At 35.4% G+C, this 14157-nt stretch overlaps 1 protein-coding gene across 2 annotated transcripts in view; it reads right to left on the bottom strand.

The window, feature by feature from the left end:
• The window catches only part of LOC131429526 (guanine nucleotide-binding protein subunit gamma-e), a 95111-nt gene extending 92081 nt beyond the window's left edge, over nt 1-3030 (bottom strand). Inside the window, exon 1 of one of the 2 annotated variants that reach the window (XM_058593704.1) lies at nt 2875-3030. The gene's annotated coding sequence lies outside the window, so the exon portion shown is untranslated. Of the gene's footprint in view, nt 1-2586 lie in introns of both variants that reach the window. The other variant, XM_058593702.1, reaches the window with a different exon arrangement.
• Nucleotides 3031-14157: the final 11127 nt, after the last annotated feature.

Raw genomic sequence — 14157 nt, 5'->3', positions numbered from 1 at the left:
TATACCACTCGTTTGCCTGTGTTTTTCCTAGACACTAATATTTTCAACGTTTCGGAACACTTAAATCCATTTGCAACACAAAATTTGATGCACGCACGTTGTTCTAAATTTTCATTCATTATAAAAATCGCCACACGAAAATTTTTCAACTTCTTTGTATAGACGCCAAACAATAACTAATCGTATGATATGCGTCAAAATTTGACAGAATGTGTATAAAAGTGTTGCCAACGTTGAGAGAATAAAAGTTTACCGATTGGACAAGCGCGGGAATTTTAAAATGAAAATTCCGGTTCTTTTTTGATCATAAGGTAGACTACTTTTTTATTTTTTCGTTTTGTTAATAATTTTTTTATATATAATGCGCAGCAATTCACCCTAATTAGAAGTTTCTTATGGCGGACCAAACTTTTAAATAAGACATCAATATTGAGAATATTTCAATATAAACAAAAGATACAGGACAAATTCATATAGTGGTCCAACCTAGACGACATTCCCCTATCCGTTGAAATATGCCAATCGGGAGTGAATATAATTAGTTTAGTGAAGGCTCACAGTCTGATAGATTTTGATCAGAAAATTGTCGATTTTTTCCTCGGCTCGTTCTTAATTGGTAATTCTCCAACACCAACGCCTTCGTAAACGGTTCTTTTCAAAACCACCTATTATTTATTATAAAGAATCATACAAATCATTTAATAATATTTAATGGTATGTCAGATTGTTTGATGTTACTAATCCGCACTTTAATGTAGGTGCGTCGTTTCAATTTCTAGTTTTGAAGAAGAGGAGAGTTTGCACAATCAACACAATCGAATAACTAAATGATATACGGCAGTGTGAAAAAAGGGCGTGTCAGTTTTATTCGCATTCGCATCATCCAGTTATGTCTCTGACATTACCCACCCGTATTTTCTTTTTAATTCGGCTCAGCCATCTCTGAGTAAATCAAGTGTATATTTTTGTTACAAACACACACAGATATTCTGCGATTCTGACGAGCTAATTCGAATGGTATACGAAAGTTCTATCGTCACCAGTGCAGTAAAACTTCATTCAATTCGATTGAAACTGAATGTAGAACACATTGACGATCTCTCCACTGCAGTAAACTTCACCCTCTGACACACACAATGTTTGCTGACGACCCGAACGAGCAGCATTCAATTCATCACTCGTTTCTCTTCAATCGAGGCTCAGTTTTATTACCGTCAGTTGATCTCTTGAAGTAACAAAATATCTCTTTCAATAGTGTGAGAGCGGCCTTTAAATGAGGTTCATGTAAACATTCGAATTGGTTCAAGATAATAGATGAAAGACTAATCAGATAGCTGAAATGTCAATTACAGAATACACATAAATTAATTGTTTCCTCCTTCAGTTTTCATTTTTAATACTTTACTCCATTTATAATTCTATTCGTTCGAATCTGCTTACTACCAAGAGCGAAGACACTGAAGCAGCTATACTACTTGGCACTTGAAACTGAGCAAGCAAAACTTCAAATGACTAGGTACGATTATTCAACTGACGATGAATTCTGGGAGCTTCACTTGAAAATGGCAGCAAAAGTCAAATGAATTAGTAGGGATACACTGAAGGTCAGCGGCCATAAATTTCATTTTCATCCTATATTATTCGATTGAAAATGAAATTTTACCGCACTGATCGTCACAATGAATGCATATCTTTTATATATATGAAAGACAAAACTTTAAACGACAATTTCACTTATTTTTGCACTTCATATTCCACACCAACAAACATGGTGATATTTCAATTGTTTCGAGAAAGAGCAAAACTTTTTTTTTCGTTAGTTCAGATGTTGCTCGAACTTTTTCCAACTGAAAATAATAAATTACATGCACATTTTTCCTAACCGCGAATACCAGTCAATTTCACGGAAAGAGCATGAGGGTGAAGGGAACAAATCGAAGGAAAGTAAAACTTTTATTTTATTAATGTTTTCATTTGAAATCATAGGAAAATGGAAAAATTCGCATGTTCATCAAATATTGATCGAATATTAAACGACCGCTTTTAGTAGGAATTGAAAACAAAGTAATCTTGCTATTAGTGTGGGCCTCGCCGTCTATTAAAAAACAACCGACATATTGGAATAGCATGGTCGTTATTGTTTTTAGAAACTAGCTGAACTCTAATAAGAATTGTAAATTTTATTCAAATTTTTCACTGACCCGATTCAGATCACGTATTTTCCAATATATGTTGTAAACTACTTCCACAATCTTTCCCAATTAATTTTAAATTCAATGATTGTAACCAAACTAGTCAGTCACATTGATCGAGTAATATCATTCAATAGAAAACACGGAATAAAATACTGCGCCGAACTACAGCATGTCACGATACAAAAAATAAACGAAACGAAAATTCCAGACATCGACAGCTCGGGACAGTTGAAATAGCTACCGTGTGAAAATAGAACTTGATCGAACTGAAAAATGACAAAAGAGTGGTTTCAGTGGTTAAGTGTAATTTAGATCACCGACAGATTTAATTAACGCGTACATCCTAACTGATAAGCAACCGGGGAATAAAGATGTCATTGAGTACACACACCTTTACAAAGATATTCCTCGCTTTCGAAATAACACAAATAATCTCTTTATCAGAGGCTTCACAGAACGTTATCACGATTCCTGATAAGACCTTCGGACGATTCAGTGTTATCCACAGCAAGTCTTGCACCACTCACTGGAATTCACTGCATTCGAAGAATTAAATTTACACCGTCAAGCACTAGAATATGTAGTCGTTGGTTGAGACACTGCAACCGACAATGGCTACTTGGATCGGGGCCAGTGTCGTTGGTTCAGGAGATTCCAAAGAAACTATTAAACTATTTACCGCCACGACGCAACACCAATGATCACCGTTTTAGGTTTCGGTTCGTGGTCGTAGAAACCGCTGCTGCTGCTACTGTTTATGGCACTCTGCTTCACGGGGTTCTGTTCACGACGAGCTACGTTTAGCGACTAATTTGAGTGGCCACTTTCAACCGTTTTTTTTTCGCCTGCTGCCGATGTTCGTTTCATTCTTGCCTCCATTCTGTGTATACACATTGGCTCAAACTCTTCGATACATCGTTATACAGCCAGGTTGCAGCCGTATCTAGCTATCTGCCTATCGACTAGCAGAGCTCTGCGAGATGCAAGCCTACACTGCAATATCGGTTTGGAGCTGGGCGGCCGAGGCCAATATGTACAATGTTCTGCTCTATTGTTGGTATCTGCATACATACTGGGATGCCAGATGGGGGCGGGGTGGGATGCATCATCGAACGACAGCCGACAGCATTGTATGGCACCTGTGTACCTATCAGCTGATAAAAGGGTGTCAAGTTTGGTGTAATGAATACCAGCACACCAAGTTAAAGAGGCTGCATGACGACCAATGTTTCGAACTGAAGCATTATCAACCAAATTTCGCAATTAACTTTGATGTTGGTGACGATGGTTCCACCTCGTTCTCGTGCTTGATACAGCAGTCTAAGTGGGTCTAGCTAAATTTATATTAAGTGAAAAATTTATTAAAATTATTATTTCTGTGTAAAGTGCCAAATGAGTGATGCTGCCCATCAGAGCTCCCTTATTCCAGTGCACAGTGGTCCCAGTTACTCCAAAATGCGTTTTCTGTTTGCGCTTCTGACGTTGATTTTGGAGCCTAAATGCCTTCAAAAGAATTTTCGATTGGAGTTGTCCCCTTCTCCTAGAAGTGAGACTAAAGTAATAATTTGCCTACATTGCGTGATGGAGAACTCATTTCTTCGGAGGAGTTGTAGAGTACCATATTATTTATTACAAGAAAACACGCCGAACACAGTGAACTCTTTAAAATGGATTGGTGTCGAGATATGAAGCATTGTTTATCGGAGGCCCCAAAATGTATACTTTAACTTTTTAGTAACATTGGCTTCTACTATATTAATTTAACGTCACTACACGTTCACAAAAGTCACTGTTTAACTTATAGCTTAAACTTGTAAAACCGATACACTGAAATAGGACGTACAAAACATTCCGATATACGAATCTGTATTATAACTCTAGTAATACTTCTGTGAAAGTTTAGTGTAGTATTAATACAGTTGAATTAAAATGTACAAAAAAGTTGAAGCATTCAAATAATTCTATTAACTGCTGCAGTTAGTCAGGGCCCAAAATGTAGTTTTTTCATCATAGATTTTTTCAATGATTTTTAAGAATTTTCTAATATTCTGCAAATATTTATCTATTTTTCTTATAAATACAATAAATAGGAAAAGAGTTTTTTTTGGTTGTAGAATTACAAATGAGACTTTGAAATTCCAGCTTTTAATAAAATAAAATCACGTCGAACCATGGCTAAATTAGAGTGCCTATAACCAGAGTGGCGACTTCTCATCCGTAATGTTGGCAACAATTCAAAACATTCCATTAGCTTTATATTGAATTGACAGGTCGTTTGCTCGTTTGGAACTGGTAGCTGTCATTCCAAACGAACTGCTGTCGCCACTCTGTTTATAGTCACTCTAGGTTAAATTATAACTTTCTGTGTCAATTAGAAAACCTGTTTTAATCCACCTAATGGTGTAATGATGCCTTCTCATTTTCACTTTTTCCTGTATATTACAGCAGAAATTCCCCGAAATACTACAATTTGAAAAGTTCAGAAAGTATGTTAGAATATTTCTGTTTCATAATACTACTACATTGATACACTACATTTGAATTTAAGTTAGTAAAATCTATTCAATCATATGTGGATATCGGCATAGTGACATTCGGTTCATTCAATCATACACTAACATGAACTACAAATTTATTACAAACGTGGGAAAAAAATGTACCGGTCGGATTTGGATAAAATTTAGCAAATCATTTATTGGACTATCAATGGATTATTTGGTTTCAGAGTCTCATGGTCTGCAAACTAGAGAAAATCACTAGCCAATATAAAAAGGTAGCTTATGAAGGTAGCTATCTCCGAAACCAGGGATTTGATCCGAATAAAAATTAGTATATTCTTATGACATCTTAAGAACTTCCATCTCCGAGAAAAGTGAGTGACATTATTTTCACATTTTATGTGCATATCACCCTGTAATTCCGGAACCGGAAGTTGGATCCAAATGAAATTCCGCAACTTTGGCCGAGACCATAAGACCTTTTATATGAATCTAAGTTTGTGAAAATCGGTTCTGCCATCTGGGAGAATAGTGAGTGACATTATATTCACATTTTTAATGCACTATTTCCATATTTTCTTTCAAGTTGGATACTTATGAAATTCCGGAACTTTGTTTGGAACCATGAGACCTTTAATTTGAATCTAAGTTTGTGAAACTCGGTTCTACCATCTTCGATCAAATTAAGTGATTGGACATTAATAAAAATTAAAAACAACTACCTAAAACGATGTCGTCGAGACCCCAATGATGTTCGCTTAGCGGGTTTGCTTAGCTAAAAAGCGAGCAAAAAGGAGTTATTTAGAGAGGCTATTGAACAACACACCGCACTCAAGCATGTGGAAGAACATAAACCTATTACTAGGTAAAAAGCAAACCAAATCAACTCCATCTTTGATTGTCAACGGAAATTGTATAACTGACAAGAAACTAATCTGTGAAGCATTCAACAAGCACTTTGTTACAGTTGGATCCAAGTTAGCAGAGAATATAACCCCAAATGGGTCTTGTCCACTGCAACACATCGATCCAATTGCAAATTCAATTTTCCTCCAACCATCGTCGGTGAATCAGATTATACTTCTCATCAATGAACTGAAAACGAACAAAAGTCCTGGCCCTGATCTTATTCCAGCAAAAATAATAATAAAAAATAATTCCGAATCCTTTTCTCGGATCTTATCTGACTCATTTAACTTGATGATACAAGGAGGATTCTACCCAGACTGCCTTAAAGTTGCTAAAGTTGTTCCAATTTTAAAATCAGGTGACTCTGCAATAACCGATAATTACCGACCTATAGCGACACTCTCAGTTTTTAACAAAATCTTCGAAAAATTGCTGATAAGTCGTATAGGTTGTTCCCTAGAAAATCACAGAATACTCTGTAGCATGCAATATGGTTTCCGAAGCGGAAGTAGCACAACCGTTGCTATAACTGAGCTCATAGATAATATTCTAGAAATAACGGACTCCAAAAGATATGTGGGTGCTTTATTTTTAGACTTAAAAAAGACCTTCGACACTCTGAATCATGAAATACTACTCCGTTAACTGGACAAGTATGGAATTAGAGGGATTGCTAATAACATAATCCGAAGCTATTTAGAAAACAGAATCCAATATGTTTCAATCGATGGAGAAACAAGTTCTTCAAAACTAGTAAGCATTGGCGTACCACAGGGAAGTAATATCGGGTCCTTACTGTTCTTGCTATATGTTAACGATATATGCAAGATTAATCTCTCTGGTATTCCAAGGTTATTTGCGGATGATACGACCTTGTTTTATCCGAATGCCAATACAAGTTCTATTATAACAAACATGAATAACGACTTGCTGATTTTAAAAGAGAACTTCTCAAAAATCTCCTCTCTTTGAATCTACCAAACACTAAATATGTCATGTTCCGATCACCTAGGAAAGTTGTTTCCACTCTTCCCAACTTAATTATTGAAGAAAATCTTATAGAAAAAGTGGAAGTTTTTAAATATTTGGGAATCCATCTGGATTCTACGTTGTCTTGGGAACATCATATAAAGGAAATCGAAAGAAAAAATCTCATCATTGTGTGGAATTTTAAAACGTGTAAGTCATTTTCTACCACGGAAGACACTTATTCTGTTCTATTTCTATTTCTCATATTCATCCTCGCTTGAGTTACCTCATAGTTGTCTGGGGTAGAGCCTGCAAGTCAAAATTGAAGAGATTGCAAATATTGCAAAATCGTTGTATCAGAATAATATTCGATCTACCCTTTCTATTTCCTACAATTCAGCTTTATATAGATCTTCCTCATAAAACTTTACCCATTCTAGGTATCTGCGATGAACAAACATTAATCTTAATCCACAACATAATCCATAATCCGGAGACTTTTCACAATATCACAATAAATACAACATCTCGAATTCACAACACAAGGCAATTTAATCATCTTTCGCAATCCCGTGCATTTTCAAATTTTGGTCAGAAACGAATTACATTCATTGGTCCAGCAATATATAACAAACTGCCCAGAGAAATACAGAATATTACACATCGTCATCCAGCATCAAAAACTACTTAAGAACTCGTATACGCCAATTACTAATCTAAGTTACTAATTATGTATTTGTGTCTTTTATTCCTACGTGTTAAATGTAAACCGTCTACAAACAGCTAAATGTAATTATTAATTCAACGCGTTAGAATCACCTAATTTGTAACTATTCTTGTTAATATATGTGCTTCTTTAAAAGGACAAATAATTCACTAGAAGCACACGTTTCGTTTTTGTCATATTTAGTATAGCTCTCTATTCATTAATGTAACTTCAAGAAATTTAATATTTTCAGCCATTTTAGATATAGTATAGTAGTAATTCAATATTTGTTTTATAATTGTTGTTGCCAATGGCTGAAAATGGTGCCCATTACCAGGGGGCTCAAATGCGAGCCTTTTGGTGTGGGGGAGAGTGGAGGGTTATTAAAAAAAGTGATATTAATTTCACATTTTTTGGTGCATATCATCCTTTAACTCCGGAATCAGAGTTCGGATCTAGATGATATTCAGGGGAAGTTTGAATGGGACTATAAGACCTTTCATTTGAATCTAAGTTTGTGAAAATCGGTTTAGCCATATCTGAGAAAAGTGAGTGACATTTTTTTCACATTTTTAATGCATTATTTTCACATATTTGGTGCATATCACTCTGTAATTCCGAAAGCGGAAGTCTGATCTAAATGATATTCAAGATCTTTGTAACATTTAAATCAAGGTTTGTGAAAATCGATTTAACCATCTCCGCGAAAAGTTAATGGCATTATTTTCACATTTTTGGTGCATATTCTGGAGAAGCCACTCAATAGAAAAGATGATTTAATGGAAAAAGATACGCTCAGAGACAGGGCTCGACCCTCTGTTCTTAAGCATTCCATGCATACGCGCTATCATTTCGCCACTCTGAACCTTGTAATAGAAACAGCTCTAAAACGCAGTCAGACATGGTAGAACGTACATCGAACATGGTGTACATTCTGGCCGTCACCTGACCGCTACCATGCATCCGAACATCTTCTCTGTCCATCAAACACAAGTCTTCTCACTCTATACCTATTTTCCGCTCAAGCACTAAGTAGGAGAGTGTATTTATAATCGCTTGTCACCTTCTCTACCCATATGAAGGTTGTATTGATAGTCTACCCTTTCCTACCAGAAGCAGATTGCTACGGAAAATCAAACCGCAATTGTTTTTAACGATTCATCCATTTTAGTTGGTTTGACGTAAAGCCGCCGTAACTAAGGCCAGGATGTAGATCATGTTCGATGTACGTTCTACCTTGTCTGACTGCGTTTTAGAGCTGTGTCTATAACAAGGTTCAGAGTGGCGAAATGGTACCGCGTATACACGGAATGCATAAGAACGCAGGTTCGAGTCCTGTCTATGAGCGTATCTTTTTCCAATAAATCATCTTTTCTGTTAAGTTTTTCATTCATTTGGCTTCTCCAATATATGTTTTCACTCAGTCATTACAAAACTGAACTTAGTTATGGCGGCTTTACGTCAAACCAACTAAAATTAATAAATCGTGTGCTTTGTTTCTATGCCTCAAGCATCTCTACTTATTGTTTCCTTACTTAACTCGATAATTTGCTTTCAACTATATCAGTTGGTGCGCTTTAAATTAAATTTCAATCAGAGTTGATAATTTAGTGACTGCACATACATAACATAGTTTAGTTGGTGATTACTCGTAACTTCTACAATGTACGTGTATTATAATGTCAATTGGCAATAGAAGTAACAAGAAAATCCTTATACAGTTTGTTTTCTTCCTGAAGACTTTTGAAGCGGTGACAAATTTTTCCACGTGGACGATTCGTTGGATTTTATGTTGGTAAGTATATAGTCTGTTACATAAGAGCGTTGTGAGAAAATGAATAGACTCAACTAGAAAATACTTTTGAATATTGGTCTATTAGAACAAAAACTTACATGCAAATACATTAATAGCAAGTCCAACTCCCCTTCAGCGTTAATAATGGCTTGACACCTTCGATACGTACTTTGAGCGAAATTTTGCTCGAATTCTTCTGAAAACGACCTCCAAATTTTGTTAATACGACGAACAAGCTGCTTCAAATTATGTGGTCGGTTCTTCTCGAGGTTTATCTTCATTTGAGCTCAAACGTTCTCAATTGGATTGGCATCGGGCGACTGAGAGGGTCAATCCAAGGTCACGACACCATTCAAGACGTTTTTGCACATGTTTTTCACTCAACATTGGTTTTTGCAAAGTACTTCGAAATTTCAAATGATTTGCCTCAAATGTCTGCGAACAGTTCCGTACGATATATTTAAACCTTTCTTGGTCTGCGTAAAGTTAATGTCGGAATCTTAAAAAAAAACAGGTCACAAAACGTCGGAATTTTTCACCTCTTTAAAACGATTCACCCACTTACTCACAAACTGTTTCGACTTTTGCATGTATTTTTCCGTACCAGCATAGATTATTTTGGGACCTTTCGGGTGCAAGCACAAAAATAACTGCTTCGAAGTGCGAAGCTTACGCGATACTCATCTTGGAAAAAAATCCTGAGATCCAATTCTAAACAATTGTCAGCAGATTTATTCTCGCATTGCATGAAGGACAGTACTGCCCTCTGTGTTAAAAGAAATAATCACACCATTCCACTTTACCGATCGCGAGAAATCGTGACCACGCTCTTATGTAACAGACTGTATTTCTAATGATATTCATTTTGGATTAAGCTCTCCTTACATATGCAAAGCTAAGTGATAAGTTTTAAAGCTAAATGTGAATTCTAGAATAAGATCGATTGGTTGAAAAACTAAACCTGATGGTTTCTTATTCAATGGAAAATGGCGAATGGTGTAGTTTTCTTTTACCCGGCTTAAAACTTCATTATTCATAACCGATACGTTTTCTATAAATAAATTTTGTAAAAAGAATTGAAATATTGAGTTTGTTTTTATATTCGCAAGGAGTTTTCAACCCACCTAAATGTGTATTGACGCCTGAGTTACATGTCGCATAATCAACATGTTTTATACAACGGAATATAATATGATATGATTCCTCAACACTTCCGAATATAAATTAGTTGATCAATTGTATGAATTATGCTAGCAATCCCCTTTTTCACATTTTTCACAAAAAAAAACAAAGAAGGCTTCACTTGACCTCGATTACTGTGAATTTCACACAGCAAAAAGTGCACAAATCTAATCAAACTGTTCTAGATTAGCACTAAACTGAGCTTTTTTACCTTCGATTTGCGAAGAAGAAATCCTAATAGTTCTTTAGAAAACTTTTAGAGCCATTAGAATGGCTGATTTTGTGTGATGCTCTCCACTGTTGTCCTCTTTTCGTTGTTTTTTCACAAATGCAAGCGACTAGCAGCTGTGACGTAATCGCTCTTGTCGGAAGCGAAACTAGCTTTGCAAACGACACACAATACATCTGCTCGCAGTGGCGATAGAATATAAACTGATTCAATTTTTATTAAGAGGTTCCTTTTTAAGGGATTTCGTTTGTAGCGTTTTTCACTAATGGGCGGTCCTAACGGCTATAAAAATAGCCGCATACAGAATTTTAATGTCGATTATTTCATTTTGGATTTGCATTTCATTGAAAGAAACTATCTAGATGCTGTACGGGGTTTATTCCTGTTTTTCAGAAGGACCAAATTGTGGAACTCACTACGATATTAAGCACTGTTCGGAACATTTTTCTCGAATGATTTTATGTACAGCAGCAGATATTTTGTTCTCTTTTTCAAAACGCGTTCTGATTGGCTGGTGTTGACATGGGTCAAATGAGACAGGTTTTTCAATAGTGTACTATTGAAATACTTCAATACTACGCTTAAGTTGAAAAATTTCGATTCTATTGGTAGTTAGATTATATAAATCCTTCCACAGATCACTGAGATATGAGCTTTAAAAATACGAGAAAGGCAAACGCCCCTTATGAATTACCCTCTTTGATACTCGATTATACCAAACATTGCAGAAAAGTTTTATTTTGAATTATTTCAGATTATGTCACACAACTGAATATTTTATCACAAAATTGTGATCATATTTCCGATGGCAAGCAGCAAAAATTATGTTGATTCGTTAGATACAACAAGAGATATTCACGATCAAAAACTTATCACTCTCTCAAAGGGTAAATTTTGAAAAGGCACCCCATAGTAAAGTAAGTTGTATTCACGACAAAATCAAAATCTCTTAGAGTTGAGTTGATCAAAAAATCAAAATCACTTAGAGATGAGTTTTTCTTTGGCTAAGATCACTTGTGATAAAATCAGTAGTGATTTTTTCGTGTGCGAGATCAGTGATCTTAAGATCAGCAGTGATTTTGAATTTTGGGTGATTTTCCAGCCCTGATAAAAACAATTTCCAGATCCAGCAGACGTAAAGTTAACGCTATTTGCGAAACACTTTTTGTCGTGAATACGACTTACTTTACTAAATACACCAGCTGGAAGAGTGATAAGTATTTGATCGCGATTAAATTTAACTTTTTTTTCTTGTTTAATTTAACGCAGCAACATAATTCGTTCTTCATATTATCGGGTGAAATTCAGTGTCAAAGTAAGGTGCACAAAATTTTCAACCACATGAAATGAAATAATCATCGCACAAAGTGTATATCGCAAAACCGACACATAGGAATACCGAATATTTTCAGTGATTGAGTGCAGTAGACTTTTGACATGTTTTGTTCGCTAGTAGAACACTAGCTATGTTTGCTTATAAACCATGAGTATTTGTAATTGGGCTAGATGCATTTGTGCAAATGTTATCTAAAGAACTATTAAAATTACTTATCTGTTGAAATATATTAGCCGGAAGTGAATATAATTAGTTTAGTGAAGTTTTATTTAACTTATTAACATTTTTTCTTCAAGTTATCGGAGATATTATTAGCAATTTGCGATAGAATTTTCAGTAGTATGAGATAATCACATAGAAATTGAAATTTTTTCTGAAATGTTTGATAAGTAAAGAAGGCAACAATTTGATACTTTATTTATTCTAGCTTACGCAGTTGGCTCGATCAGTTCAGACCGTGGATCAGAATCCAATTCTAGTGTCCAGCTCTGAAACTCAGTTTCAAAATACAAGATTTTTTTTCATTTCCAGAATCCATATCTCAAATTCAGTGTGACAGAATTCAGAAACTACATTCTGAAGATTTTTTAGATTCTAGTAATCAATAACTCTGGATTCGAATTTGAAAAGTGAATCCTGCAATTCCGTAATTCCATAACTAACATTTCGTTTCAAACCAGAATCCAGGTCCAGAATTCAGTTTCAAACCAGAATCAATTCCAAAAACCAGTTCCAGAACACAGTTATTTCAACAATCCAGAATTCAGTGTTAGAATTCAGTTCCAGAATCTAGCTTCAAAACTGTGTTTCAGAATTCTGCTTTAGCATTCGGCTACAAAGATCGGTTCCAGAATTCCAGGTCCAGAAACGTCCATTATATTCGTATTCACGTCATCCGGTTTAGAGATGGTCGAGTCTCGGGTATTTTACCCGAAACCCGACCCGTACCCGTACCCGACGGGTTTTTGGTCGGGTACGGGTAAAAATTTTTATTTTCAATCGGGTACGGGTCGGGTACGGGAAAAAAAATTTACTGTTCACTCGGGTACGGGTCGGGTACGGGTGAATTTTTTTTTCTGATCAATTACCCGACCATTTGTACTTCACATACACATGTTTACACGTTGACGAGAATTTTTTTTATTGCAAAACAGTTCTTTCGAAAAATAAACAATTTGATTCAAGCAGTTTTGACATTTGACCTGACAACTGGCATCTTTTTCCAGAAAAAAACATTTCTTTTCTTCATTTAAAAAAACCGATCAATCATAGTTACGTGAAAAGTTATGAGAATATTTTCCACCCTACTTTTTTATAACATATTTAATAAGACACACTGCCTTGGCTCTAAGATCTTGCGGTCAGACCCTACTTTTCACGTAGGTTTTAATGGACTGCCATTTTAAAGCTGTTTAATGCACAATCCAGTAAAAATTATTTGAATCATATATAAAATGTAGTGTAGTACTCATATCACATTCAGATACCAGAAAACAGTTATTTTAAATATTGGTTGGAGATTTTCAAAATTTTCATATAAATCATTAGGATTCTAACCATAAAAACATGAACATTTATCTGGGTGGTGTCACCTCACTTGAAATGACACCGATTGATGGTATAGCAAGTTGGGCTATATTGCCAGTTAATTTTCGTTTCTTTTCACTGGACTACAAGTGAAAATCTCGATGCGTGACAACGTGGAGTCGCAAAAGTACGGGTGAAAATCTTTTCTCTCGAAATACTCAAATTTTCACCGTGTTCACTCGTTGAGGGTTCCACCGGTTAACATCGTGGGTGATTTGGGTTTGTGAGCCTTACAAAACGGGCATATTTGACAGATTAATTTAAATCAAAATCATAATTCATTTTGCTTTGCAATAAAAAATTGTAATCAAAAAAAATTTCTCACGAATGTTCAAACTACTTACACTTGAAGGACTCACTGCTCACTATTTTCAAAATGGAATTTTTCACACCGGGAATACGCGTACATTATTTGATGTTTGGTCAATTCACGTAAACGAACTGATGATACTCTATTCATTTTAGGGGATGTTCGCTTAACATTCAATTTCGTCACGTACAATATTCAATTTGGCATTTGGAACCAATTTACGTGATCTTTCAAGTGATTTGAATGTAAATTTTTATTTATGTGTCAAGATAATGAGCACGCTTATGGCATGTTCAGTAGTGTTCTAGTTCTAGATGCATAATTTATGTCAGTTACAAAATTTAAATCTGCATTTTATAACAAGAAAAACTGGCAGCCCCCAGCAGTGTTTCACTCGTGTTTCAAATATACAAAAAATAGAACGGCATCGTAGAGCCGTTT

Source organism: Malaya genurostris, chromosome 2, assembly GCF_030247185.1.
Source record: "Malaya genurostris strain Urasoe2022 chromosome 2, Malgen_1.1, whole genome shotgun sequence".
In the NCBI taxonomy this organism is placed as follows: Eukaryota; Metazoa; Arthropoda; class Insecta; order Diptera; family Culicidae; genus Malaya; species Malaya genurostris.
Note: the sequence above shows the minus strand (reverse complement) of the source record. Positions and strands in the feature narration are given on the sequence as shown.